This window comes from Scyliorhinus canicula, chromosome 4 (assembly GCF_902713615.1).
Source record: "Scyliorhinus canicula chromosome 4, sScyCan1.1, whole genome shotgun sequence".
In the NCBI taxonomy this organism is placed as follows: Eukaryota; Metazoa; Chordata; class Chondrichthyes; order Carcharhiniformes; family Scyliorhinidae; genus Scyliorhinus; species Scyliorhinus canicula.
Genome location: NC_052149.1, coordinates 185,283,817 through 185,311,131, shown reverse-complemented (window position 1 = coordinate 185,311,131; position 27,315 = coordinate 185,283,817). Strand labels below are relative to the sequence as shown.

General features: G+C 47.2%; 1 protein-coding gene and 1 long non-coding RNA gene across 6 annotated transcripts in view; both read left to right on the top strand.

Annotated features, from left to right (window-relative positions):
• LOC119965218 overlaps window positions 1-15,166 on the top strand; it is a 50,283-nt gene extending 35,117 nt beyond the window's left edge. The window contains exon 2 of the long non-coding RNA XR_005460460.1: window positions 14,787-15,166. This is a non-coding gene — a long non-coding RNA (uncharacterized LOC119965218). The remainder of the gene's footprint in view (window positions 1-14,786) is intronic.
• The window catches only part of LOC119965217 (serine/threonine-protein phosphatase 2B catalytic subunit alpha isoform-like), a 532,569-nt gene that overhangs the window by 41,250 nt on the left and 464,004 nt on the right, over window positions 1-27,315 (top strand). The window lies entirely within an intron of this gene.

Sequence of the window (27,315 nt, the reverse complement as noted above, 5' to 3'; positions counted from 1 at the left end):
CTAAAATTCGGCGGACCCCTGCCACCCCTCACCATCTGCAGCCTCACGACCCTTAAGGTCGACCCACCTTCCCTCTTTGAAAACCACACCCCAGATTGCAAACCCGTTGCCATCAGGAGCAGACGGTACAGTGCCCAGGACAGGACCTCCATCAAGTCCGAGGTCCAGCGGCTTCTGCGGGAAGGCATTATTGAGGCCAGCAGCAGCCCCTGGAGAGCCCAAGTGGTAGTGGTAAAGACTGGGGAGAAAGAGAGGATGGTCATTGACTACAGTCAGACCATCAACCGGTACACACAACTCGACGCGTACCCCCTCCCACGCATATCTGACATGGTCAATCAGATTGTACAATACCGGGTCTTTTCGACAGTGGACCTGAAATCTGCCTGCCACCAGTTCCCCATCCGCAAGGCGGACCGCCAATACACTGTGTTCGAAGCAGATGGCCACCTTTACCATTTCCTTAGGGTCCCCTTTGGCGTCACTAATGGGGTCTCGGTCTTTCAACGTGAGATGGACCTAATGGTTGACCGGTACAGGCTGCGGGCCACCTTCCCGTACCTAGATAACGTTACGATCTGCGGCCACGACCAGCAGGACCACGACGCTAACCTTTTAACATTTCTCTGAACCGCTAAACTCCTGAACCTCATGTCTAACAAGGAGAGGGCGTCTTCAGCATCAACTGCTTTGCCATCCTTGGCTATGTGATGCAAAATGGAGTTCTAGGGCCCGACCCCGGCCCCATGCACCCACTCTTGGAACTCCCCCTCCCCCACTGCCCCAAGGCCCTGAAACGATGCCTGGGGTTTTTCTCCTATTATGTCCAGTGGGTCCCGAACTATGCGGACAAGGCCCGCCCATTCATTCAGTCCACAGTTTTTCCCCTGACGGCTGAGGCCCGCCAGGCCTTCAACCACATCAAAGCCGACATCGCCAAGGCCACGATGCACGCGGTCGACGAGACCCTCCGTTTTCAGGTCGCGTGCGATGCATCGGACGTCGCTCTGGCCGCCACCCTCAACCAGGCAGGCAGACCCGTGGCATTCTTTTCCCACACCCTCCATGCCTCCGAAATTCAGCACTCCTGTGTCGAAAAGGAGGCACAAGCCATCGTAGAAGCTGTGCGGCATTGGAGGCATTACCTGGCCAGCAGGAGATTCACTCTCCTCACTGACCAATGGTCGGTTGTCTTCATGTTCAATAATACACAGCGGGGCAAGATCAAAAATGATAAAATCTTGAGGTGGAGGATCGACCTCTCCACCTACAATTATGAGATTTTTTTATCGCCCCGGCAAGCTCAACGAGCCCCCCGATGCCCTATCCTGATGCCAGCGCACAAGTGGACCGATTCCGGGCCCTACACGATGGTCTCTGTCACCCAGGGGTCACCCGGTTCTTTCACTTCATCAAGACCCACAACCTGCCCTACTCCATTGAGGAGGTCAGGGTCATCAACAGAGACTGCCAGGTCTGCGCTGAGTGCAAACTACACTTCTACCGGCCAGACCGAACGCACCTGGTGAAGGCCTCCCGTCCCTTTGAATGCCTCAGCATGGATTTCAAAGGGCCCCTCCCCTCCTCCGACCGAAACACGTACTTCCTGAACGTGGTCGATGAATACTCCAGATTCCCCTTCGCCATCCCATGCCCCGATATGACGTCTGCCACTGTCACCAAAGCCCTCAATAGTATCTTCACCCTGTTCGGTTTCCCCGCTTACATCCATAGCGACCGGGGATCTTCCTTTATGAGTGACAAGCTGCGTCAGTTCCTGCTCAGTAAGGGCATTACCTCAAGCAGGACGACTAGCTACAACCCCTGGGGAAACAGACAGGTGCAGAGGGAGAACGGGACAGTCTGGAAGGCCGTCCTGCTGGCCCTGCGGTCTAAAAATCTCCCGGTCTCCCGCTGGCAGGAGGCCCTCCCCGACGTGCTCCACTCCATCCAATCGCTACTTTGCACTGCGACTAACGAAACCCCCCATGAGCGTCTCCTTGCCTTCCCAAGGAAGTCCACTTCCAGGGTTTCACTCCCAACGTGAAGGGGGGGTGGTTGGGGGGGGGGGGGGGGTGCTCCCACGCAGCCAGGGCCTGCCAATGTATCAGACATATTTTCAGTTTAAAGTCAATATCTCCCTCCCCAGCGACTGTCTATAGTCCCAGCAGCCGCCGCCACTCAAAACTGGTGCTGTAGGGTCTTCAATTGGATTGACTGGCAGCTCTCTATGCAGGACTTCCATCCCAAATGGGGGTGGAATAATAGTAATAATCTTTATTCTTGTCACAAGTAGATTTACATTAACACTGCCACACTACAGCGCCTGTTCGGGTACATTGAGGGAGAATTCAGAATGTCCAAATCACCGAACAGCATGTATTTTGGGACTTGTGGGAGTCTCGCCCTGAGCGAGTTAATGCCCGCCGAGCAGAAAATAACTTTTTTATGGATGGGCTCCCAATGGAAACTTTAGTTGAGGGGTGTGGTTGTGGGCAGGGGGGTAGTTGAGCGAGAGGGGAACATGGACCCCCATAAAATCTCAGCCAAGATTTCTGATATACTTCCCAATACACAAAGCATTCTGTGTGGTAAAGACCCATTAGGATTCCTCTGTAGCCTAGCCTGTTAAAGTCCTCTGCAACAGAAATCATGTGTAACTTTGCCCACTGGCGAGCTGGCGCCTACGCTATTCTTTCACTTTGCCCTGGTCGCAGTGCATTTATGCCTGGTGTCTCACTACGTGCAGAATCTGCCTCAACTATCCTCTAAGATGCATGCAGTTGCCTTCCAATAATGGCTTGCACTTTCTACCCCAGTTGCATCTCTCCCTCTCCGGTTCGTTTCTGATACCTCTGGTTGTATGCCACCACCTTCTTTAGGAGAGAGTGCAGGATGTCAGTGGGCATGATGCAATATATTTGGGTGATATGGTTGTCATGATTGAATAGCTGGCAGTGCATGAAAGCTGTGAGATGTGATTTTACGACTTGTAACAGTGCTAGGTATGTGAATGTGAGGTGAAGCATATGATAGTTAGGTATGAGTCCTGATTAATAGACATTGCTAACAGATGGATGAGGGGGTGTGATGATCTGAATAATGGCAGAGGCTAATAGTGCCGTTGGTAGATGGCATTTAAAGGTACATTCACTGATTTTGACCAGGGTCATTCAACTCTTGATTTTGTAGCTATCGGCACCTATGGCCTTCTCACTGAGTCTGGAGAGTCACCTGACCCCTTGTCAATAGTATATATCCCCTATCTTATGTTCTTATGTTATCTTTTACTCCTTCATCAAGAAATCCAAGGCAGCATTGGGCAATCTGGGTGCTCAGACTTTCACCATTCTTCCCCTTTATAGGTCAGATTCAATCGGACACCCAGCACCTGTTGCAGCCATTGTGCGCCTTCCCTTTAAGAAGTGCAGACTAGCTTTAAGTGGTGCTATCTGGTTACAGCTTTGGCCCCTCTCCTGAAATATACAGCCAACTAACAGCACTGACCAAATGTCAAAATCATGATATTGATATCACGAAGATGCTGTGCTGCTTGCTTTATGGAGAACGGGTTAATTGTGCATTGCGATCCCTATGCCTGTTTATGGCGGCTATGACATTTCGCCCCCAAAATTTCTAATTGTTAAATAATCATGTCAGAATTTACCTTTTTTGGAAAGAATAAGGAGAGATCATTTACGTTAAATGATTAAGCTCTTGAAAGAAGCAGAAAAGCAGAGAGGCTTTGGGATTCAGAAACACTAATAATGTAAAGCATGAGAACACATTGATAAAGCCGTAAAACGAAAGAAAATATGCACCACATTTAATAAATGGCGATTTAGAGTACAAAAGGAAAGGTATAATCCTAAACCTATGCAAATGACAGGTAGATTGTTCTGTTCAGTCTTGGGTGCTTTACTTTCAGAAGAATGTCAAGGCCTTAGACAAGGTGCAGCATAGATTTAATGAGATTGTGCAAAGGATAAAAAATTGTAGTTACATGGAGGTTTTAGAGAGACTGGGGTTCTTTCCTTTTGAACAATGAAGGTTTGTAGGAGATCTATTAGAGGTGTTCAAAATCATGAGGGGTTGGTGAGATTGATAGTTATTACACTGGTAGGTAAGTCAGTAACCAGAAGGCATAAATTTAAAACCATTGCTGAAAGAACACAGGAAGTGATGAGAAGTATTTTTTTACACCAGGTTATGGCATAAAATGATGCCATATAACAGTGGTGGAAACAAAGATTGTAATAGCTTTAAAAAGGGAAGCAGATGATTATTTGGGGAAGTTGCTTTTAAAAGGATGTGGGGAAGGGGGGTGTCATGGAGTCATATGGAATTAAATGGGTAGACTGATCAGAGAGCGGGAAAAGATACTCCTCCTTTGTAAAATTCGATGATAACTAGGTATTTCTGGGCTGTTTCCTGTTTTGAATGGGAGAAATATAAAATATTTCCTGAGTCCTTTTTATTTATTTTGTAATGTTTGTTGATATCAAAGGGGCTATGACACTAACAAAAAATGAAAAAGCCAATTTGTATATTGTGAAATTACACAATGCACTGACATTATTGAGAGGTATGTAGGTACTGTGGATATAGTGGGCGGGATTCTCTCAGCCCGGGGCCGAGCCGGAGAATCCCCACGATCGGCGCGAATCACGCCGCCCCGACGCCGGCACGCGATTCTCCACAGAACGGAGAATCGGCGCTTTGGCGTGGCGTGGCGCCAGTCGGGGGCCGCTCTAAGGGGCCAGCCCGCCAATTCTCGGACCGTGATGGGCCGAGCGGCCATCATAAAAACGCCGAGTCCCGCCGGCGCCGTCCACATCTGCTCTCAGCTGGTGGGAACTCGGCGTAGAAGGGTCGGGGAATGGCCTGTGGGGGAGAGGCGGGGTTCTGACCCCCGATTTGGGGGGGGGGGGGCTCCGATGTGGCCTGGCCCGCGATCGGGGCCCACAGATCGGCGGGCTGGCCTCTCTGACTGGTGGCCTCCTTTCTTCCGCACCAGCCCCTGTAGTCCTGCTCCATGTTGCGTCGGGGCCGGCACAATGAAGGAAGCCACTGTGCATGCACGCATTGGCGTCGGTGCCACTGCGCGTGCGCAGATCCCGCGACGCCCAGTTCATGCTGGGATCAGCAGCTGGAGCGGCGTGAACCGCTCCAGTGCCATGCTGGCTCCCTGTAGGGGCCAGAATTGCTGATCCTGAGGCTGTGTTGATGCCGTTGGGAAACTTGATGGCATCTCTGTTGGCGTCAACACTTAGCCTCAGGGTCACAGAATCCCGCCCCATATCCTTCTATATGACTATGTAAACTCTGAGTGATCATTGCGGCATGGCTTGGAGAAGACCGTTCTTGTCTTTTAATTGAAAGAGACTTGCTGAGGCTTTGAATTTATGGGTTGGATTTTACAAGTGATGAGACCATCAATTCACGCAACACGTGGTTAGAAGTGAACAGTGGTTTTAATCGTCTTACAACAGAGCCTGCCTGTGACGAGATGAACTCTAGATGAACTGGCAGGCAGGCTCCGACTGCCAAGCTTTATACAACCAGTGGGGGGGAGGAGTCATGGGCGGAGCCAAGGGTGGAGCCCAGTACAACCTTCCGTACATTCCCAGTACACCTCGCCCTAGGGGCAGAGCCGCGCAACTGCTCGTGTGCCGAGCTTACAGAGGCATGGTACAACATGCGTGATAACAGTGTGAATTATGCTATTATGATTCACCACAACAAGCTTGCCAGAGATGGGCTGGAAGGCAAAGGGGATGGTGAAGTGGCAGCGGGTGACCAATGAAACCAATGCAATGGCCTATTATTATCTACTTCCCGTACTTGCTGGCATTTTAGTCGTGTTGGGAGGGAGAGACTGCCAACTAATCCCTGAGGGCCCCCCAGCAAAGTCACTGGATGCTTCATTTCCTGATTTCCTGGCCTTCCTGCCTGGCCCATTATGGTAACTAAAACAATTTGCATTGAGTATTGAGGTTGTGTCATTATGGGGCTGCCTTCTTCCTGCAGTCTCAGCAACAGCCACCTCTATTGGTTACACTGTCATGGTAGCCCATCTACGAGCCCTCTGATTGGTTTGACAGAGGCAGGCTGCTGCCCTCAATTGGATGGCAGTTCCAGCAGTGACCTTTTAATTTGTTTTTCAAATAAAATGCTGGGCCAAGGTCCCGCCTGTGGGGGAACAGGTCCTACTTTCGGACTACTTACCTTTTGACCATAAGACTTTAAGTTTTCTCTGTCATCTTTAACTTAATGCATGTGACGTATTCATCATTGATTATTTGAGATAGAGTATTTTTGAGTTTTTAGAATGAAATACAGTTTTATTAATACAGTCGGTGGAATTCTCCGTTCCTGAGACTAAGTGTTGATGCCAGGGCAGGGTTAGTGGACTTCCACGACAGCAAAACCGGCGCGCACCTGGACTGATTCAGCTACCGTTGAGGGGCTAGCACCGGTGCCACATGGAGCATCATTGATTCCAATGAGAAACGGTGCCGGATTCGCGATTGCCACTCGGGAGGCTGACATGCTGCTGCCATGTATACACGCTTCACTCCCCACACACACTCATCCCAGCCAACAAGATGGCACTTGTTGCACTGGAGCGTACCCATCCCACTGATTGGTCAGCTGGGGCCAGAGAGCACCTTGGCAGGCGGCCTGGGGGTCACCCATACGACCTGTGGTCCTACGTTCACGGTGGGCAGTCAGCGGTGTGCGCAGCTGCATGGCAGCCTAGCAGGAGTCCACCTCCTGGCCCCCCCGTTACTCCCGCTGGCCCTAGCAGAAGCCCCCCGGCCAGCAGCACATCTGTCAGCAAACTATGGCGATGTTGGACACTTTCTGTACCCCTCTCTCTCCCTCAGCAGCCACGGCACCTTTTTGGAAAGCACAAGTGAACCTCGCTGTCGGGAATACGCCCAGTGGAGGCAGACAATCGCGGAGGCCCTGGAGAATACCGGGCCAGGCCCTCTAATGATATGCCAATGGGATTTACTGTATATATATTCTGGAAAACATTGACGCCCATGTCCGGGCACTGGAGAATTGCGATTTGATGTGAAACCGGTGCCAACCATGACGTTGGCGTCAAAACCGATTCTCCACCCAATCACGTTTTCCGATTCCAGTGTCGGCCAATGGAGAATCCTGCCTAGTGTCTTTGGCAATAGAATTTATGTTATTAGGTCGGTGACCTCTTTGCAAGCTATTTATGATAAATCCATTGTAACAATATTTAAAAAAATATTTTTACTGAAAATTTTCATTTATGACAAACAAACATCAAACACATAAGCCGAGTACACAATTGTATCTACCAAAATAACAGATATAAATACAATACATCCTTGAACTAAATATACAAAAAATCTGATTAGAATGTACATTTGTCATAGCCATAGTAACAATGTGATCAGTTTTCAAAGTTGTGACAGATGCAGTAATAACTATAGCCTAAGACTACCCTGTTGTGACCTGAGGCTTGGAGGGCGGGGACGTTGCGGCCTCGTTGCGGAGGAAAACTTGTACTTGCAGTTACCAGAGCTTGTTTCTTTCAGCTGCTGGAACCTCTCCATTAGTCCCTCCAAGGTTATTACTCTGCCTTCTATGTAGAGGTCCCGGACTGTCAGTATTCCTATATCCTTTCTCCAGCTTTTGTATGTGGTGTCTATTTTTACCGGAATTAATCAATGGTTTCTGCAACAGACATGGGACGTTCCAATGCAGGAGGTCTCCTCCATCCGTACCCACTTCCACTAGTGCCTCCAGCTTCTTCACCAAGTTGAACAGGTTCCACTTGTGGAGCCGGAACCGCATCCAGCCATGGGCTATCTGGATTGCCAGGTACCTGACTTGGTTTGGGTCAGTTTGAACAGCAGCGTTCCCAGCTCGGCTTCTCCCCCCTCAAACTTCACCAGGAAGATTTCACTCTTGCTCAGGTTTAGGTTGTATCCCGAGGAGGCTCCGAACTCTCTGAGGAGTTCCATAATCTTATCCATACTGGCTGGCGGTTTGAGATGTAGAGAAATAGGTCATCCGCGTAGAGTGAAACTGTGCGCTCCCTGTCTTCCCTCTAAATGCCTCTCCACCCCTTCGCTGATCTAAGAGCAATGGTCAGTGGCTCAATTGCCAGAGCGAACAGCAGCGGGGACAGTGGACATCCCTGACTTGGTGCCTCTCTGCAGCTGGAAATAGAGCCGGTGCTGTTCGTCCGTACGTTCGACGTGGGTGCGCTGTGCAGCAGTTTCACCAATGAGGTGAATGGTTGCTCAAACCCGAACTGTTCCAGTACCTCCATTAGGTACTTCTATTCTACTGGGACGAAGGTTTTCTCTGCATCCAGGGAGATCACTTCTGGTGTCTCCGCCCCGGGTGGGGACATGACCACGTTTAGCAGACGTCTGATATTCACCGTCAGCTATCTGCCCTTGATAAACTCGGTCTGATCTTCCGCGATTACTTCTGGCAAGTAACTCTCCAGTCGCCTTGCCAGAGCTTTCACCAGGACTTCAGCGTCAGTCTTCAGGAGTGAGATAGATTTGTATGACCCACACTCTGTGGGGTCTTTGTCTTTCTTGAGGATCAATGAGATTGAGGCTAGTGCCAGCCTGGGGGGCAGGATCCCCCCTCGATGGTGAGTCATTGAACATCTCCAGCAGGTGCAGGACCAGTGCTGCCACAAACATTTTGTAAAAGTCCACTGGGAACCTGTCCAGTCCCGGTGCCTTAAGACCAGAAGACATAGGAGCAGAATTAGGCCACTCGGCCCATCGAGTCTGCTCCGCCATTCAGTCATGGCTGATATTTTCTTATACCCATTCTCCTGCCTTCTCCCCATACCCCTGATCCCCTTATTAATCCCCTTCTCTGATTGCATGGAATTGGCGGATTCCATGATCATCGCCAGAGGCTGCGGTGCTTCCAATCCCTGTCTCTATTTCCTCCCTCACAACCAGGATGCCCAGCCCACCCAGGGACTGCTTCATCTTCGTGTCCCCTTCCAAAGGCTTGGAGGTGTACAGATCTTGGAAGAAGGTCACAAAAGCTCTGTTGATCTCTTCTGGAGCTGTGAGTACCCTACTGCTCCCGTCCCTTATCTGCACTATCTCTCTTGTAGCTGCCTGTTTCCTTGGCTTGTGTCATTCTTTCGCAGAAGGTGTTCTCGGCGACATGGGCTATGTCCAGCCTCCATGGGGGCGTTGGGCTTGGCCCATCTCCAACCTCACATCCATGTAGTGTGGTGCATTTTCCGAGGTTACTATTGTGGAGTATTCTGCCCCTACTACCCCTGGAAGCACCGACTTTCCGACTATGAAGAAGTCTATACGGGAATAGGCTTTGTGGGCATGGGAAAAGAAGCAAAACTCCTTCTCCCTCAGGTATACCACCCCCCCCACGCCCCCATCTGCTCCATGAAGTTTGTCAGTTCCCTCACCATTCCTGATCTTGGGCTGGATCTATCTGCCTTTGGGTCCTCTACACAGTTAAAGTCTCCCCCCACGATCAGTCGGTGGGAGTCGAGGTCAGGGATCTCTGCCCAGGTCTTTTTAAAAATAAATTTAGTGTACCCAATTCATTTTTTCCAATTAAGGGGCAATTTAGCATGGCCAATCCACCTAGCCTGCACAGCTTTGGGTTGTGGGGGTGAAACACACGCAAGCACGGGGAGAATGTGCAAACTCCACACAGACAGTGACCCAGAGCCGGGATCGAACCTGGGACCTCGGCGCCGTGAGGCTGCAGGGCTAACCCACTGCGCCACCGTGCTGCCCTGCCCAGGTCTTTTAATGAACTCACCATTGTCCCAGTCAGGGGCATATATGTTGACTAATACAACTGGGGCCACTCCTCGGATCCAGCTAACCATGATGTACTTTCCCCCCTTCCCCCTGGGTCAGGCACCCTTTTGTTAAATAGTATGGCTTCCCCCTTGCCTTTGTGTCGACGCGGGCCTGGTATGTCTGTCCCACCCAGCCCTTCCTTACCCTCAGTTGGGTCTCTTGAAGAAAGATTATGTCGACACTCAGGCTTTTTGATGAGTGAAGATTCTGGATCTTTCACTGGTCCGTTCAGTCCCCTCATGTTCCAGGTGACTATCCCGACTGGGGGAGTTTCTGTTTCCCCCCTCCCCACACATTTCTGGTGTCAGCCATACTTACCTCATGGACATGACCCTGCATGCCCAGGCCCGTCTTTGTTCTTGGGCTGTTCAAGATGGCCGCCGCCACGTTCCTCTTTTCAGCCTACTCCATGCGTGACCTGTGTAGTCAGCATTCACTCCCCTTCTGCCACTTCCCCCTTTCCCTTGACCCTTAGGCCCTGCACCCCCCAGCTTGCTGCTCCACCCCCAGGTACTCCCTGTCGAGAGGTCAGCTGCGGCCCCCTCCCCTTCTTTTAACTCCCATACACCAGCTTGTCCGCGAGTGTGATGGCTCCCCCCTGGAAAATTGAACCTTTGGTCTCACCCCTACAAGTCCCCACCCCTGATCTCTTTCCCTAGATGAACCAGTGGGCATACCTCCCAAGTACAGTTACCCCTTTGCATGCCTCTGCCAGTTTGTGTAAGTCCGTACTTTTGTGTTTTCCCGCATTATTTCCTCCCGAGTCCGTTTTACTGTACAAACACGTTTGCTTCGTCCTGTGTATTAAGATAATGATCTCTGTTGTTGTGCGTGACCCATAGTCTTGCCGGGTATAACATGCCGAATTGCACGTTGCTTTTAAAAAGTGCAGCCTTGACCCCTGGCACTTTGCCAGGTCGGCTCAAATGTCCTGGTAAAGTTGGATGGTGTGTCCTTTCCACTTAAATTACCGCATGTTCCTTGCCCACCTCAGGACCCATTCCTTATCTTGGTATTTGTGGAACTTCATGATTATTCCCCTGGTGGTTCCCCGGATTTTCATTTTTGACCTAGTGACCTGTGGACCTGGTTTATTTTTGGGGGGCTTGGTGAAGCCTTCTTCACCGATCATTTTTCCGAGCATCTTGGAGATAAATTCCATTGGGCTCCTACCCCCTGCGCTTTCTGGTAACCCAGTGATCTGAAGGTTCTGTCATTGGGACCTGTTCTCTTAGTCATGCACCATAGCTCATCCTGGTTGATAGCCGCTTTCTCCAAGTCTCGAACAGTCTCTTCTTGGTGCCCCAGTCTCCGCTGCACCCTGCCCATTGTTCCCTTTATGGGGGCCAGCGCGGCTTCTATTGCCGACTTCATTGCTGACATGAGATTGCTGACTCCGCCTCTCTGCGTTTGGAGTTCTGTGGGGATAAACTCCGTCAGTTTTTCCGTCGCCGACTAGGTCGGCATTGGCAGCCTTGCTGAGTCTGCCATGTTCAGGTCTGCGTTGCCACGTGGGTCCCCCTGTTCTGGGGTTGGGGGTCTTCCTTTCATTTCTTTTACTGGTCTTGTGGCCTGGCTGCTGGCTCACCGGCATCTCAATCGGGCGGGTTATATATAGCTGAGGGTTCGGTTGGTTCATTTTTTTCCCATATGTTTGGTGCCCGTTCAATGGGTTAAAAAGATCCAATGAAAGTTTCCAGGAGAGAAAACCTTTCGTGCGACGCTCAGCTCATGGCCACCACCGGAAGTGATTGTAGCAATATAACAGCTATTTTCTTTTCCCCCATGTCAGTTACATGATTAGTTAATATATTGTTTTTAATGTTTTAGCTTGAGGATAAATGCAAGTTCTTGTAAGCATTATTGTGCAAGTTAGAGGAAACTGGACATTTTTCAAACTAAGTAGTTTGAAGTAGGGGTAGCAGGGGCAGCAGGGTAGCATGGTGGTTAGCATAAATGCTTCACAGCTCCAGGGTCCCAGGTTCGATTCCCGGCTGGGTCACTGTCTGTGTGGAGTCTGCACGTCCTCCCCCTGTGTGCGTGGGTTTCCTCCGGGTGCTCCGGTTTTCTCCCACAGTCCAAAGATGTGCGGGTTAGGTGGATTGGCCATGCTAAATTGCCCGTAGTGTCCTAATAAAAGTAAGGTTAAGGTTGTTGGGTTACGGGTATCGGGTGGATACGTGGGTTTGAGTAGGGTGATCATGGCTTGGCACAACATTGAGGGCCGAAGGGCCTGTTCTGTGCTGTACTGTTCTATGTTCTATGTTCTAGTTCCAATTTAACTTTTACAAATAATATAAAATTGCTTCATTTTTAAAGGGTTTAATTCAGTTTTAAAAGTGTTATAGTACTATAAAGTGTACTATAAACTCACCACCAACCTGAAATTAAAACTCAAACGTAATTGAGTGGAAAAACAGTCACAAAGTAAAAAGTACTTTCACACCTCATTTTCAACTCTTTTAGGCATGCTGTGATTTTTATTTTTGGTGCGTGTACAAGTATAACTATTTGGTGCCCGTGCGATTGCGTACCATAATTCCTCCATTGGAACGGGCCTTTTCTGTATATTCAATTCCACCACCGCATTCTTGAAGGCAATTGGGGAGGGACAACATTGCTGGCCGAGGCAGCAACGCCCAATTCCTGTGAAATAAAAGAAAAGGTCTGGGCATTCAAACCACTATTGATCACTCATGATAGTGTTAATGCATCGCTCTCAGAAGTGAGCAGTCCAATTTCTAGCTAGCTAGAAATCTAGCTAGCTTTGACAAAGGGTCAACTGGACTCAAAATGTTAGCTCTTTTCTCTCCCTATAGATGCTGCCAGACCTGCCGAGATTTTCCAGCATTTTCTCTTTGGTTTCAGATTCCAGCATCCGCAGCAATTTGCTTTTGTCCAATTTCTAGAAGGTCCTTTTGACTTGCAGCCTCATAACAAGCTGTTAGTCCCTTTTGCAAATCTCGCACTAAGGCTGAATTAATGAACTTATAACTGAATTATGTTAAGATGCTCACCATCATCACGTATGCAAGTGGTTCCAAAATGACAAAACATAACTAAGCTGTTTCGTAATGGTTAATTTTTAATTACCACAAAGGCTGAGATGTTTCTCAAAGAAAACGCAGTATAAATTAAATATATTTTGCGACAGGCCAGGAGCTGAAAACAGTAAATAATTAGTTTTCAGAAAATGTTAATTCCTGTCTGTGTTGATATGTCACATTTGCATCGTGAAGTGTCAGGCAACATGGCTCAACAGTGACCAGACATTTAACTGGACCAGCCACATCAGTACTGTGGCTACTAGAGCAGGTCGGAAGCTGGGAATTCTGCCATGAGTAACCCTCCTCATGAATCCAGAATGACTCTCCCCCTCCCCCATCAACAAGGCAGGAGGGTGATGGAATGCTCTCCGCTTGCCTGGATGAGTCCAACACCAACACTCCAAGCTAGATGCCATCCAAGACAAAGCAGTCCGCTTGATCGGCACCCCATACACCACCTTAAAATTAACTTCCTCCACCACTGATGCACAGTGGCAGCAGTGTGTGCGATCGACAAAATTCACCGCAGTAACTCACCAAGGCTTCCAATAGCACCTTGCGAATCCATGGTCTTTATCATCTGGAAGAATACAGCAGGTGCATGGAAACACCACCACTTGAAAATTCCCTTCCAAGTCACACATCACTGCAGGAGTTCCTCAGGGTAGTTTCCTAGGCCCAACCACCTTCATCTGCTTCATCAATGATCTCCCTTCCATCATAAGGTCAGAAGTGGGGATGTTTGCGGATGACTGCAAAATGTTCAGCACAATTCACGATGACTCAGATAATGAAGTGGCCCATGTCCAAATGCAGCAAGACCTGGACAATATCCAGGCTTGGGCTGACAAGTGGCAAGTTACGTTCGTGTCACACAAGTACCAGGCAATGACCATCTCCTACAAGAGACAATCTAACTACACCCCCTTGACATTCAATGGCATTACCATTGTTTAATCCCCCACTATCAACATCCTGGGGGATACCATTGATCAGAAACTGAACTGGACTAGCCACAATAATACTATGGTTGCCAGGGCAGGTCAAAGACTAGGAATCCTACGGTGGGTAACTCACCTCCTGACCCCCAAAAGCCTATCCACCATGTACAAGGTACAAATCAGGAGTGTAATGGAATACTCTCCACTTGCCCGGATGAGTGCAGCTCCAACAACACTCAAGAAGCTTGACACCATCCAGGACAAAGCAGCCTGCTTGACTGCTCCCCCTTCCATAGACATTCAAACCCTCCACCACCGACTAACAGTGGCTGTCATGTGTACCACCTACAAGACGCACTGCAGTAACTCACCAAGGTTCCTTCGACAACACCTTCCAAATCCACGGCCACTACCACCTAGAAATACAAGAGCAGCAGATACCTGGGACCCCACCACCTGGAGCTTCCCCTCCAAGTCACTCACCACCCATATATTGCTGTTCCTTGACTGGTGCTGGGGCAACACCCAGGAACTCCCTCCCTAACAGTACAAATGGTGTACCTACACCTCCAGGATTGCAGCGGTTCAAGAAGGCAGCTCACTACCAGCTTCTGAAGGGCAACTAAGGATGGGCAATAAATGCTGGCTTAACCAACGACACGCCCACATCCCGTAAATGAATAAGAAAAAGTTAGCAATGGCTATAAATGCTGACCTTGCCAGCAACATTCATGTTCCATGAATGAATTTTTTAAAAAGAGGTTGTGGTAGATATTATGTTCAATGTATACATTTACAGTATGAGGGAATATCTTTTTTTTCTTAAAACTGTTAAATTATTTGGAGCTCAAATATTTCAGTAAAGAGTGGAAAATAATATTGGAGTTGTACCAAATCTTTCATTATGTAGGTTGCTATTTAATGTTTTTCAGTTTCGTTCCATTTGCTGAGTTTGAACAGCCAAGCATTGATCAACAGTGACACCAAACTGAGAATTGTGGAGACCAAATTGTTGATCATCAGATTATCAATAAACCCATTTTGTTCATTGTTATTACTTTTTTACTGTCACAGAGAAGAAATAGCACATAAATAGTACATATCTACTCTTTCCATGCCTTTTTTTCAGACTGAAATGTTATTGCTTTATTTTGGATAAAAATTTGAATTTTAAATTCATTAGAGAGAACTCTGTGTAAGATTGTTTAATGGCTTTCAGTTTCTTTATTGGTCTCATTTGGTTATTCAAGAAAATGTAAACAAATAAATTCTCAAAGGCAATGACTAAATAAAACAGTAATGTATTTCCTCACAATTGTTTGGCTTCGCACTTTATACTCAGCATTATGTATCCCATGATAAAATGTGAAGAGTTTTCCTTATAATGTCCACCCTATGCCAGAAGATGTACTCCTCCACTAAAACAGTGTGCAGTTCCATTCCCCCCTTTCTGCTTTGCATGTGATCTTCTCCTATTGAACCCCCGGGTTTGGGGGGTTGTCTTTTGCGGAAAATAACTTCTTGAACTTATCGCTGAAACTGTTCCCATTGGCAAAAGAATGAAGAGCGAGAGGACACCAATTTAAGATGAATGGCAAAAGAAGCAATGGTGACATGAAGAAAAATTATTTTTACTCAAAGATTGGTTGGGTTCCGGAATGCACTGCCTGAGTGTGATGGAGGTTGGGTAATTATCTGAAGATCAAATATGTTGTCTCTGTATCAAAGTACATTCCCTGATTCCAGTTGTGTTGTGATTCAGAAAAGTATTCCTTCTTTGCAATGTTGCGTTCAGCTGATTTTAAAGAAAAAACCTAGACAAAGAGTCATCCAGACTCAAACAAAAGTTAGCTCCCTTCTCTCTCCACAGATGCTGCCAGACCTGCTGAGATTGTCCAGTATTTTCTGTTGTAGTTTAAAGAAAAAAGGTAGGGCAGCACGGTGGCGCAGTGGTTAGCACTGCTGCCTCACGGTTCCGAGGCCTCAGGTTCGATCCCGCCTCTAGGTCACTGTCCATGTGGAGTTTGCACATTCTCCCCGTGTTTGCGCGGGTCTCACCCCCACAACCCAAAGATGTGCAGGACAAGGTGGATTGGCCATGCTAAATTGCCCCTTAATTGGAGAAAATTAATTGGGTACTCTAAATTTATTTTTTAAAAATTAAACAAAATAAAGAGAAAATATTTGATTTGGGATATTTAAGAAGAATATTTTTAAGTTCTTGGAAATATCAAAATATATGAATGGAATGACAATTGCACCATTGCACTCACCAGGCAGTTTGCATCCATTCACTTCAATTAACGAAAAATTGTCAGTCAGTTGAATAGAATTTTGCAGTAAGCATTTCCATAGGGATGAAAATTGTATACAATTTGATATGTTTTTGACTGTTGAATATAATTGTGCTGAGGTTGGATGTTTTTACATCTATTTATAAACTTGCAGCCGTGGAGGCAATTTTATTTATAACTGGGTACAGCCACATTCAGTTATCGTTGAGTAACCTAATCCCAATAACGTTAAGATCCACTGAATTTGCTTAATTTTGATTTATTTTTGCACAATGCAGCGTGTTTGCAAACCATACAATGGAAAGTTATTTAAAATACGATTAGAAAGAAAGTTTATTCTCCATTAATTGGAAATGACACGCTGGGGGTGAAGCCCCATCAGGTGGGAAGTGGCCAAGCTTTGGGTTGGCTGCCATTTTTATACTTCTGACTTTTGACTCAAATAAAGCATAAAATTGACAAGGCTGTAAAATGGGCAACCCAAATACTTCTGTTTCTCAACTGGCGGGAAAGCTTAAAATGAAGACTTTGATGATTTCAGTTTGCAAAGAAGAGAACGCAAAATAAAGTTCCTGAAAACTTGGATTGAATGTTGCGCATGCAGTGCAGAAAACTGATTATTCAACTAAGCACTGGATGAATATACAGATGATTAGGAACAACTGGCTTGAACAAAAATGCGAACAGTATCATATATGGCAATTTAGATGGAGGACTATTTTTCAGAATAATTACAAACATTATTGAAAACAATGAAATTAGTCAATGTAAATTGTGTAAAATGGTCTGATGGAAAATTAGAATCATAGGCTGGTGTAAGTGAGGAGGGATTTTCACCTGATTGTGCAGGCAATTTCTTGTAATTGTAATAAATTAAAAGTATTCTTTTTTATTACTGCATTGACCTCAACGGGAATACAAATCACTCTTGATGTAAAATATTGCCAATTTGTTGAGAGTACACATTATTTATTTATTTTTTAAAAATGGAAAGTGCCAGGGGCAGCACAGTGGCTCAGTGGTTAGCATTGCTGCCTCACGGCACCGAGGTCTCAGGTTCAATCCCGGCTCTGGGTCACTGTCCGTGTGGAGTTTGCACATTCTCCCCGGGTTTGCGTGGGTTTCGCACCCACAGCCCAAATATGTGCAGGGTAGGTGGATTGGCCACACTAAAAAATTGCCTCTTAAATGGAAAAAATGAATTGGGTACTCTAAATTTATTTTTAAAAATTTAAAGTGTCCAATTCTTTTTTTTCCCCAAGTAAGGGGCAATTTAGCATGGCCAATCCACCTACCCTGCACATCTTTAGGTTGTGGGGGTGAGATCCACGCAGACACGGGGAGAATGCGCGAACTCCACACGGACAGTGCACCCGGGGCCAGGATTGAACACATGGCCTCTGCACCGTGAGGCAGGAGTACTAACCACTGTGCCACCGTGCCGCCTATAGACTAAAATATAAAAAGTTGGCCTTCAAGTGTAATTTGGAGTAAGCATGGTTTGTGATTCTGCTTTGTTGTCAGTTCCAACACTGCTGTTGCACAGGGATCCTTGTTAGAAATAGATGAAAAGTCAATGGGTGATTGTCTCCATGTTCACCTTGTTTATCGCCTGGCAGTTTGTTTGAAAGCAATATTAATGACAATGTGCGAGTTAGTGATTGGTGTTAGTTATTGTACAGTCTAGGGTTTTTCAAAATGCAGGTCACGACCTGCGGGTGGGTCATGGAGCGATGGGTCACGCAGTCCTGAAGTAGTCCCGATTGTGGGAGAAACGCACAGCATTTATATTAAGAATGGCGGCTGCTATCGGCTTTTAATGCCGAAATGAGGTTGTGTGCAGATTTCCGAACTTACATCCCAGCAGTGAGCAGGTCACGTGCCCTGTGCATACACTTGATATCAAGTGCCCTGTCCGTAAGTGCTTTTGCCGCCAAATCACAGAGGAGAGCTTCTTTCATTTTCCAGTTGCTAGCAAGCGAGGCATGAGAACTGTGAAATTGGATCATCTTGTTGCAAGGGAGGGACACAAATTGGCAGTGTACCTACTAGCCAGGATCTCACATTTGAATCTGCTGCGTTTTTTCAATTGTGCCAATGGAAATAAGGATACAAAGCTCATGTGTGTTATATGCAGGGAAGTACTGAAAAATGAGAGGAGAAGTTTCAGATTTTGAAAGAGAATTGGTGGATGAAAAATTCCTTTTGATGCCCCAGAGTCAGTTACGAACTGCTGACTCCAAATGGAAAGACTAAGCTTCTGTGCCTGACCTGTGACGGCACATTAAAACACGCCAAACATCCATGAGGCTGTCAGAATTCTGAAGTAGATGATTTACATGTGCGAGCTTGGATTTTCCATTTTCACAAAGATTAAGTTGGTACAAAGGCTGAAGCACCTGATGTGCTCATTACCCTCTCCTTCTATAAACCTCATTGGAGTGAAATTATGAGGACCAAGCAGGCTCCCCTTTGACACTAAATGTAAGGTAACATGGCATAGGAAACAATACTTCCCTTTGAAACGCGAATAGTGGAGGAGAGGAAATATATGTTTGGTGATGGTGTATCTTGCTGGAGTTAGCAGAAATGGCATAGGATGATACATTGAATATAGAGGCTGGTGGGATGTAAAGTGAGGACAAGGAGACCTCCATTGTGGTCAGGGTAGAAGGTGAGAGCAGAAGTATAAGAAATGGGTCAGCCACGAGCAAGGACCATGTCAACCATGATGAGGCAAATCCTTGGTTGAGGATAAAGGAAGACTTATCTCAAACTTTTTGTTGATTCTGTGCATAGTAAAATAATTGAATAGATAAGATAATTTGTTTAAACTATTCTTGAAATATATTCAGGAGAATAAAATTCTTAAAATGCATGCAGAGGAACCATTTTTGCTAGCCAGTACATAGTTAGTCCAAATGGAAAAGAGTCAATTTTGAACTTTGTTTCAGGGAATGAAGGTACTCAGGTGGAAATAATCTCAGCGGGAGAGCGTTTTGGTGGTCATGATCATAATTCAGTTAAATTTAGTGTCGTTAAGAAAAGGACAAAGATAAATTAGAAAAAAAAATTCATAAGTATTCAGTTGGAGATAGGACAATTTTACTTAGCTACGATGTGATTTTAAAAAGTAGATTGGAAACAGCTGCTGGAAAATTAATATCTCAGCAGGGGAGGCATTCAAGGAGGAGATGGTGAAAGTTCAGAACAAATATGGTCATTTCAAAAAAGGGTGATGTTCCAAAATCTAGAGCCCGCATATGTCAAAGAATAAGACAAAAAAGCAATGCTTTTGCCAAAATGGAGAGCTCCATACTGCAGAGATCCCAGAGGAGTAAGACATTGCAGGGGTTAAATTAAGGAAACTAGGAAAGAATCAAAATAAAGGAAAATTCAACAATATTTTATTAATATCTACTCCATAATTATGTTTGACAATATAAATGTTAGTTTGGTGGATTGAACCGTCAAATGTGAAATAAATGTATATGCTTGGTTATTAAACTAGGATGCATCTCGTGTATATGAAAATCAAACACACTCGAGTTAATTACATTTAAAATATGATTTGTGTTTATCTACAAGGTCAGAAGTGAAAAACTTAAACAATGAATGGCCCTGGGCTTGTAATGGAGCCAGAAGGTCTACCCTTGTCTCAATAAAAGATTTAAATGCAGTTCCCAGATGAGAAGAAGCTGAAGTTAGTTGGACAATAAAGAGCTCCATGATGGGAATAGCAAGTCTGGAAAGAGGCCAATGATATCCATTAGAGATACAAATTATTCATACGATAGAATCAAATAATTGAGTTGAAGGTAAAATAATTAGTTTACTTTTCTGTGTAGGAACATCCCAAAGCATGCGTCATTGTCATGGAGATGGCTTGTGAGGCTAGAGGATTCCTTTGTTTAAAAATGCATGTGTACGTTTGCTAACACTAGTAAGCAGCCAGCAGTCAGTCAATTTAGAACAGGCAGAAAGGCAGGTCCAGGCAATCACCTGTGCCACGAGTTTTTTTTCCAAACAGTGGGAGCATAGTGAGCTATTAGAAACCAGGGGTGATCCTGATATTTAAATCTGCAAACAAGAATTTAGTGAAACTTAAGTTTGAGCTGAGTCCACAGTTGTGAAGGTTTGAAGAGAATTTGAAAGAACCGCTTAGCCAAAAACTAAAGCAAGGATGCCCATAACATTTTCTACCTCCAAGAAAAGCTGGAACACTGGGCAGAAATTATTCTGGAGAGCTGTGCATACCACTAAAATTGAGTTAACCTTTAAGATTCTTGTAAAATATAAGAGAACGATTGGGTGGCAGCGTGGGGGAAAGTCATAAGTCGAACTGAGTTGACAGCAGAAGTCTTCATAAGCTCTTGTGTAGCGATGCTTGCTTTATTTAATTTCTCTTGTGTACAATCAAGTTTGTTGCGGTTTTAAAATGTGAAGTGTGCTGATTTAATTTATTTCAGTTAATCGCCAAGCAGGCAACCTGTTCATGGTGGTGGAACTTGGAGCCGTGGTTCTTAATGAATGCTTTATATCTACCTTCACAAAAATAAAATGATGTTGGAAATTTAGTTAAGGAGAGGTGAAATGTTGGATGGGATGAACATAATGAGAGAGGAAATTTTAATGCGTTCAACAAATTTGATAGTGGATAAATTGCCAGGCACTTATGAAACATATCCCAGGTTGTCAAGAAAAACCAGGGAGAAAATACTGTAGGTTTTGACTATTTTTCAATCCTCTGATTACAGCCGTATTGCTAAAGGATTGGATGACTGTTAATGTTGTACCATTGTTTTACAAAGGAAGAGAAGGATAGACTGAATAACTACAAGTCAGTCAGCTTAATCTCGGTGGTGAGAAAGTTATTGCAAAAGTTCTGAGGGACATTATTAGTTGTCACTTAGTAAGGTGTGGATTCATTGATGAAAGTCAGCAAGGCTTTGTTCGGAGAACGCCATGTCTGACTACCTTGATGGAGGTTTTTGAGGGGATAACAAAGGGGTAGCGCATTTGATACAGTCTGCATGGAATTTAGCAAGGGTTTTGAAAAGGTCTGAAATGGCAAACTGGTCAGAAAAGTAAAAGGCCATGGGATCCAAGAGCACCCCGCAAGTGCGATCCAAAATTGACCCAGTTACGGATTTCCAGTGACAACATGTACGAGCAATTGCATGAAAGGTAGCTCCTGTGAGTTGCTCTTGGATCCCATGGCCTTTTACTTTTCTGACCAGATTAAAGAGTCGTTCATCAAGGAAGCATTGGGCCCGATACGAGAGCAGCTGTGCAAGTCGGCCAAAGCTTTGTAGGAGCAAGAAAAGATGCTGAAGGGAGTGGAGGAGGGGAAGAGAGAAGAGGAGGAATTGTTCTCCCATCCAGAGTTGGACAGGGCTCACTGGGCACTGCAGTAGAAGCTGAAAGAGCCACCTACAGGTTGTGATCATCCACTTTCAGTTTTCAGAGGAGGGAGCGGGTTCTGGAATGGGCCAAGAAGAATCGACACTGGGACAGCCTTTAATATGGCATTATTAAAGTGTGCATTTAACAGGAAATTGGTACCAAACTGGCAAAGCAATGGGTGGGCTTTAATAAGGTGAAGGCGGTACTGTACAACGAGGGTGTGAAGTTCGGGCTCATGTATCTAGTGAGGCCGAGAGTCACAATGGACTTGAATGATCACCGGTTTGTCACGCCTGGGCAGGCAGAGGCCTTCGGTAATGATAAACGACTGGGATTGGCTTGAGGAAGGCTGCTGGGATACTGTATGTGAAAGCTGGATTGGGCTGGTTGTAAATATTGCAATGTATTGTTTGCCTTTATTCTTTTTGCTTGGAGGTCAGTGGGAGGAATTTTCTTGAGTCCAGGGTCATGGGGGATTGTAAAGCGGGTGGGTTGATATGGTAATTGGAGGCAAAGAGGAGCTTGATAAGGATGCTGGGATTTGGGCAAGGGAATCGGGAGGATGGGTCAGGGGGTTGGTTTTGTTGGCCTTTTGTGGTTGTCTTAAGGCAGGACCTTGAGGAGGAGGTGCGGGAGAGACATTGCTGGCACTAAGGGTAGGCTAATGATTGCCAATGGTGTGGGGGCAGGGGCTGCAATTTGTTGGGCCAGTTTGGTGAGGCTCAATGAGTCTAGAACGTTTGTTTTGGAGGGGGCTGGACAAAGTAGCAGGCAGTCAGCCAGTTTGGGAGTGGGGTGGGGGAGGGTGGGTGGCTGCGGGAGGGAGGTGTGGGGGTAGGGTGTTAACAGTGACCAGAGGAATTTATGTCTCACTCGGTGAGTGGGGCTGGTGACTGACCATCTTAGGTGGGCCTGGGGCCCAGGAAATGGCGATGAAGGTATGATGCAACACGGTGGTAATGGTTGACTCGAGAGTGAGGGGGTGGGGGTGGGGGGGTGAGTGGCTCCCGATAAGGCCCCTGGAATGTGCGATGCCTGGGGGGACCTGTAAAAAGGGCAAGGGTTATTTCATATTTAAAGAGTTTGGGAGTCGACAGGTTGTCACAGTTGTTAGCACTGATGCCTTCTATCACCCAGGTTCGATTCCGACCTTGGTGACTGTCAATGTGGAGTTTACGTATTCCACCCATGTCTGCGTGGGTTTCCTCCGGATGCTTCTGTTTCTTCCCACAGTCCAAAGATGTGCAGGTTAGGTGAATTGGCCATTCTAAATTGGCCCTTAGGGTCCAAAGAAATTGTATAAGTTCCGTTAAGGGGTTATTGGAATAGGGTGGGGGAGTGAGCTTAGGTGGAGTGCTCTTTCAGAGGGTCGGCGCAGGTGTGATGGGCCGAATGGCCTCCTTCTGCACTGTAGGATTCTATAATTCTACATACTCCTGATGGCCCTCAAAATTCTTATGCAGAATACCAGGTCAGACAGCAGCCCGACATCTAACCGCCAGCCGCTGTGACATTTCTTTTTTTTTCAATTTGGAGTGGCCAATCCACCTACCCTGCACATCTTTGGGTTGTGGGGGCGAAACCCACGCAAACATGGGGAGAATGTGCAAACTTCACACGGACAGTGACTCAGAGCCGGGATCGAACCTGGGACCTCGGCGCTCTGAGGCAGCAGTGCTAACCACTGCGCCACCCCTGTGACATTTCTGGCCGACCTCCAACACCAGTTTCACCCAGTGCGGGGCACTGAATTTGATTAGAATTCCCCCACCCTACAGAATAAGTATCTCCCACTCATTGGATGGGAAGGTTATGGTTAAGTTAGCGGGAACTAGTTTTCGATACATAGGGGTCCAAGTGGCTGGGGATTGGACGCGGCTAAGGACCACTCTGGGTTAGCAAATTTCACAGATTCACAACCGTTTGGGAGAAGTAGTTTCTCCTCAACCCTGTTTTAAATTTGCTACCTCTGATCCTAAGACTATGACCTTTCGTTCTAACACGCCTATGTTATCCATCCCTTATATCATCTTATATACCTCAATTTAATCTCCCCTCATTCTTTCCAACTCTAGATAGGCCTAACTGTTCAATTTCTCTTCATATGCCAAACCCCTCATCTCTGGAATCAACGGAGTGAACTTCCTCTGAATTGCCTTCAATGCCACCGCATTTTTCCTCAAACAAGGGGAACAAAACTGTGCACAATACTCCAGGCATGCATGTATGCCAGGAAGTATTTATTTACATAGGGGACGATCATTAACTGGAAAGGGTTTTGAGACAAAATGGTTTTGGCCAGAAAACCTACCTCATTTAAGAAACACCTACATTCTATTGGCAGCTATTGGCAAACATAGGGGTGGGATTTGACAAGGTTGAGATCAAATGGTGAGAAGAACCTTCTTCATCATGGTTTACTGTGTGGTATTATAAGCCATATTAAAGGTGGTAAAGGTCTACAATCAATTGTAAAAAATATCCAAATATTGTGCTATTTGGAGCTGAGAGAAAGAAAAACTTTGAATGCAGGCAGAAAGGACTGCATGGGACAAATTTGGACTTAATTTCTGAAATCTCTAATTTGGTGCATCCACACTTTGACTTTGAATTTTGTACTTTATTGCAAAGCTTTCCATCCTCTGCAAACCTCAGCTTATCTAAAAGTTTGCTACCTCCTCTCTGATCGCTTTTGTTGGCCTCCAATTAAAAACAATCTCATGCTTTTATTTAAATTACTTTATAGCCTCACCTCTGCCTATCTCTGTAGTCTCCTCAATCCCTACAAACCCCCTGAACTCTCCAATTTCCCTTTGATCCCCACCAACTCCGTTTGGATAAAACTGCATCAAATTTAATTGAAAATGTACCAAAACTCATAGTGATACTTACATTTCTAATGAAGACAACAAAGAATGAACTAAAATGAGAAAAAAGTTCCACTTTTAGAAAATAATCAAGTCTCACTTCCGGTACTTCTGAGGTATTTTCAAAATCCTTTACTGGCCTCATACTCCACTGCAACACCATAATTTCAATTTAACAATATCACCCGCTATACAGTTATACAGATAAATGCAGAATAATATCGTGCCAAGTTTTTCTGCACTGCTTGTTAAACCAGGGGCGGGATTCTCCGATCGCCCCCCCCCCCTCCTGCCGGGCCGGAGAATTGCCCGGGGAGGTGGGGCGGGGGGGGGGGGGGGTGACATGAATCCCGCCCCGCCGCCCCGCCGCCCTGAAGCCGGCTGCCAGATTCTCCGCCGCCGGTTTTTCGGCGTGGGCGGGAATTGCGCCGCGCCAGTCAGGGGCCGTTGGCAGCACTCCCCCCAAGGCGATTCTCTGGCCCGCGGTGGGCCGAGTGACCGCCCGTTTTCGGCGGGTACCGCCAACAAAAAATACACCAGGTCCGTACCTACGGGATCTGGCTCTGCGGTGGGCCTGCGGAATCATCGGGGAGGGGGTGGGGCGTGGGGAGATCTGGCCCCGGGGGGAGGGGGGGCCACGGTGGCCTGGCCCACGATTGAGGCATACCGATCTGCGGGCGGGCCTGTGCCGTGGGGGCACTCTTTCCCTTCACGCCGGCCGGTGTAAGAATCCGCCATGGCCAACGCGTAGAAAAACCACCATGCGCATGCGCTGGGATGACGCCAGCACACGCTGGTGCCCCCGCGCATGCGCCAACTCACGCCGGCCGGAGGAGGCCCTTTGGCGCCGGTTGGCACCAACCCCGCCGGCGCTGGCGCTGGCTTGATGCTGGAGTGGTTCACGCCACTCCTCGGCGCCGGTACGGCCCGCCCCGCCGGGTAGGGGAGTATTCCGCTCCAGGATTGGTCATCTGGCTTGGTAAAGTGAGATATATCACTGTCCACGAGGCTACAGGTTGTAGTTGAATGCAATTCCGCTGCTCCTGATGGCTCACAGTACCTCATGGATGCCCAGTTTTGAAGTCCAACATCTGTTCTTAATTCATCCAGAGGTGGTGTAACATCACGCGGTGGAGGGTGTGGCCTCAATGAGAAGTCATCCCTGCATGGACTATTTGGTACTCATTCCTGCCAGTACTGTCATGGATAAAAGCATCTGTAACTACCTGCAGATTGTAATTACTTCTTATAGTGACAGCACAAGGGGATTTTGATTTCCTCCTGTCATCCACAATGACAACTTCACAGAAGTAGATGTGGCATTTTGAATAGGCAGGAGAAGACCATAAGACCATAGAAGGTATAGAAAAGGAAAGGGTGGTAGAATTAAAGAATATGCACATGATCCAAAAGTTTATCTCCACCCAGAACGTCATATTATCCCTGAGGAGGTGTGTGTTATGGGCCAGGATTTAAAAACTCCACAAAGTGTATTATGGAGTTCAACTGACCGATAACATTTTGTTGAATTTGGCGAGGATGAGCACAAGAGCCTGCAATTGAGGTGTGATTCAACAGTCTTCCTGGACACTTTAATCAAAATAAGCTTCATTCGAAGAACTTAGTTAACATTTATATATAACCTGGAGATGATGACGGGGGGGGGCCTTAACTGGTTCCTCCCCGCGCTGAAGCGGTGCCTTGAGGAGTGACAGGATGGGGGACGATCCCACTTTGGGAGGGGTCGGGTTTTGGCGGGAGTTTCCGGGGTCAGCAGAAGTTAGCTGACCCATGGAAGTACAATGGAGGACGGGTCGCGGCTGGGAGGGTTCCTAGCCTGGGGTGGGAGGGAGGGACAGAGGTGAGGTGTTGTCGCCGTGGGGACTGGGTCGGGCGGGGGGTGCTGGCCTGGGGCGGGCAGTCGACGGGCTATGGCTAGTGGACGGGGGAGGGGTGCAGGACGCCCTCTGATCCGGTTGGTCACCTGGAATGCGAGAGGACTGAATGGGCCGGTGAAGCGGTCTAGGGTACTTGCTCATCTGAGGGGGCTAAAGGCAGATGTGGCAATGCTTCAGGAGACCCACCTGAAGGTGGCGGACCAGGTCCGTCTGAGGAAGGGGTGGGTGGGGCAGGTTTTCCACTCCAGGTTGGATGTGAAGAACCGGGGAGTGGCGATTCTGGTGGGGCAAAATGTGTCGTTTGAGGCATCTGAGGTTGTGGCGGATAAGGGGGGTAGGTTTGTTATGGTAAGGGGCAGGCTACAGGGAGAGAAGGTGGTACTTGTTAGTGTGTATGCCCCAAATTGGGATGATGCTGGCTTTATGAGGCATATGCTGGGATGTGTCCCGGATCTAGAGGCGGGAGGTCTGATTATAGGGGGGGGTCTTCAATACGGTGTTGGATCCTTCACTGGATCGGTCCAGTTCAAGGACGGGTAGGAGGCCGCAACAGCCAAGGTGCTGAGGGGGTTTATGGACCAGATGGGAGGGGTGGACCCATGGAGGTTTGTGAGGCCGAGGGCACGGGAGTACTCTTTCTTCTCCCGTGTACATAAGGTTTATTCTCGGATAGACTTCTTCGTGGTGAGTAGGGGACTGATTCCGAGAGTGGAGGAGGCCAAATATTCGGCCATTGCAATCTCCGACCACGCTCCGCATTGGATGGAGTTGGAGATGGGGGAGGTGCGGGACCAGCGCCCGTTGTGGTGGTTGGATATGGGGCTGTTGGCGGAGGAGGAGGTGTGCAGGAGGGTCCGGGCAAGTATTGAGGGGTACCTCGAGGTGAATGATACGGGGGAGGTCCGGGTGGGGATGGTCTGGGAAGCCCTGAAGGCAGTGATTCGTGGGGAGCTGATATCCATCCGGGCACACAGGGAGAGGAGTGAGAGGAATGAG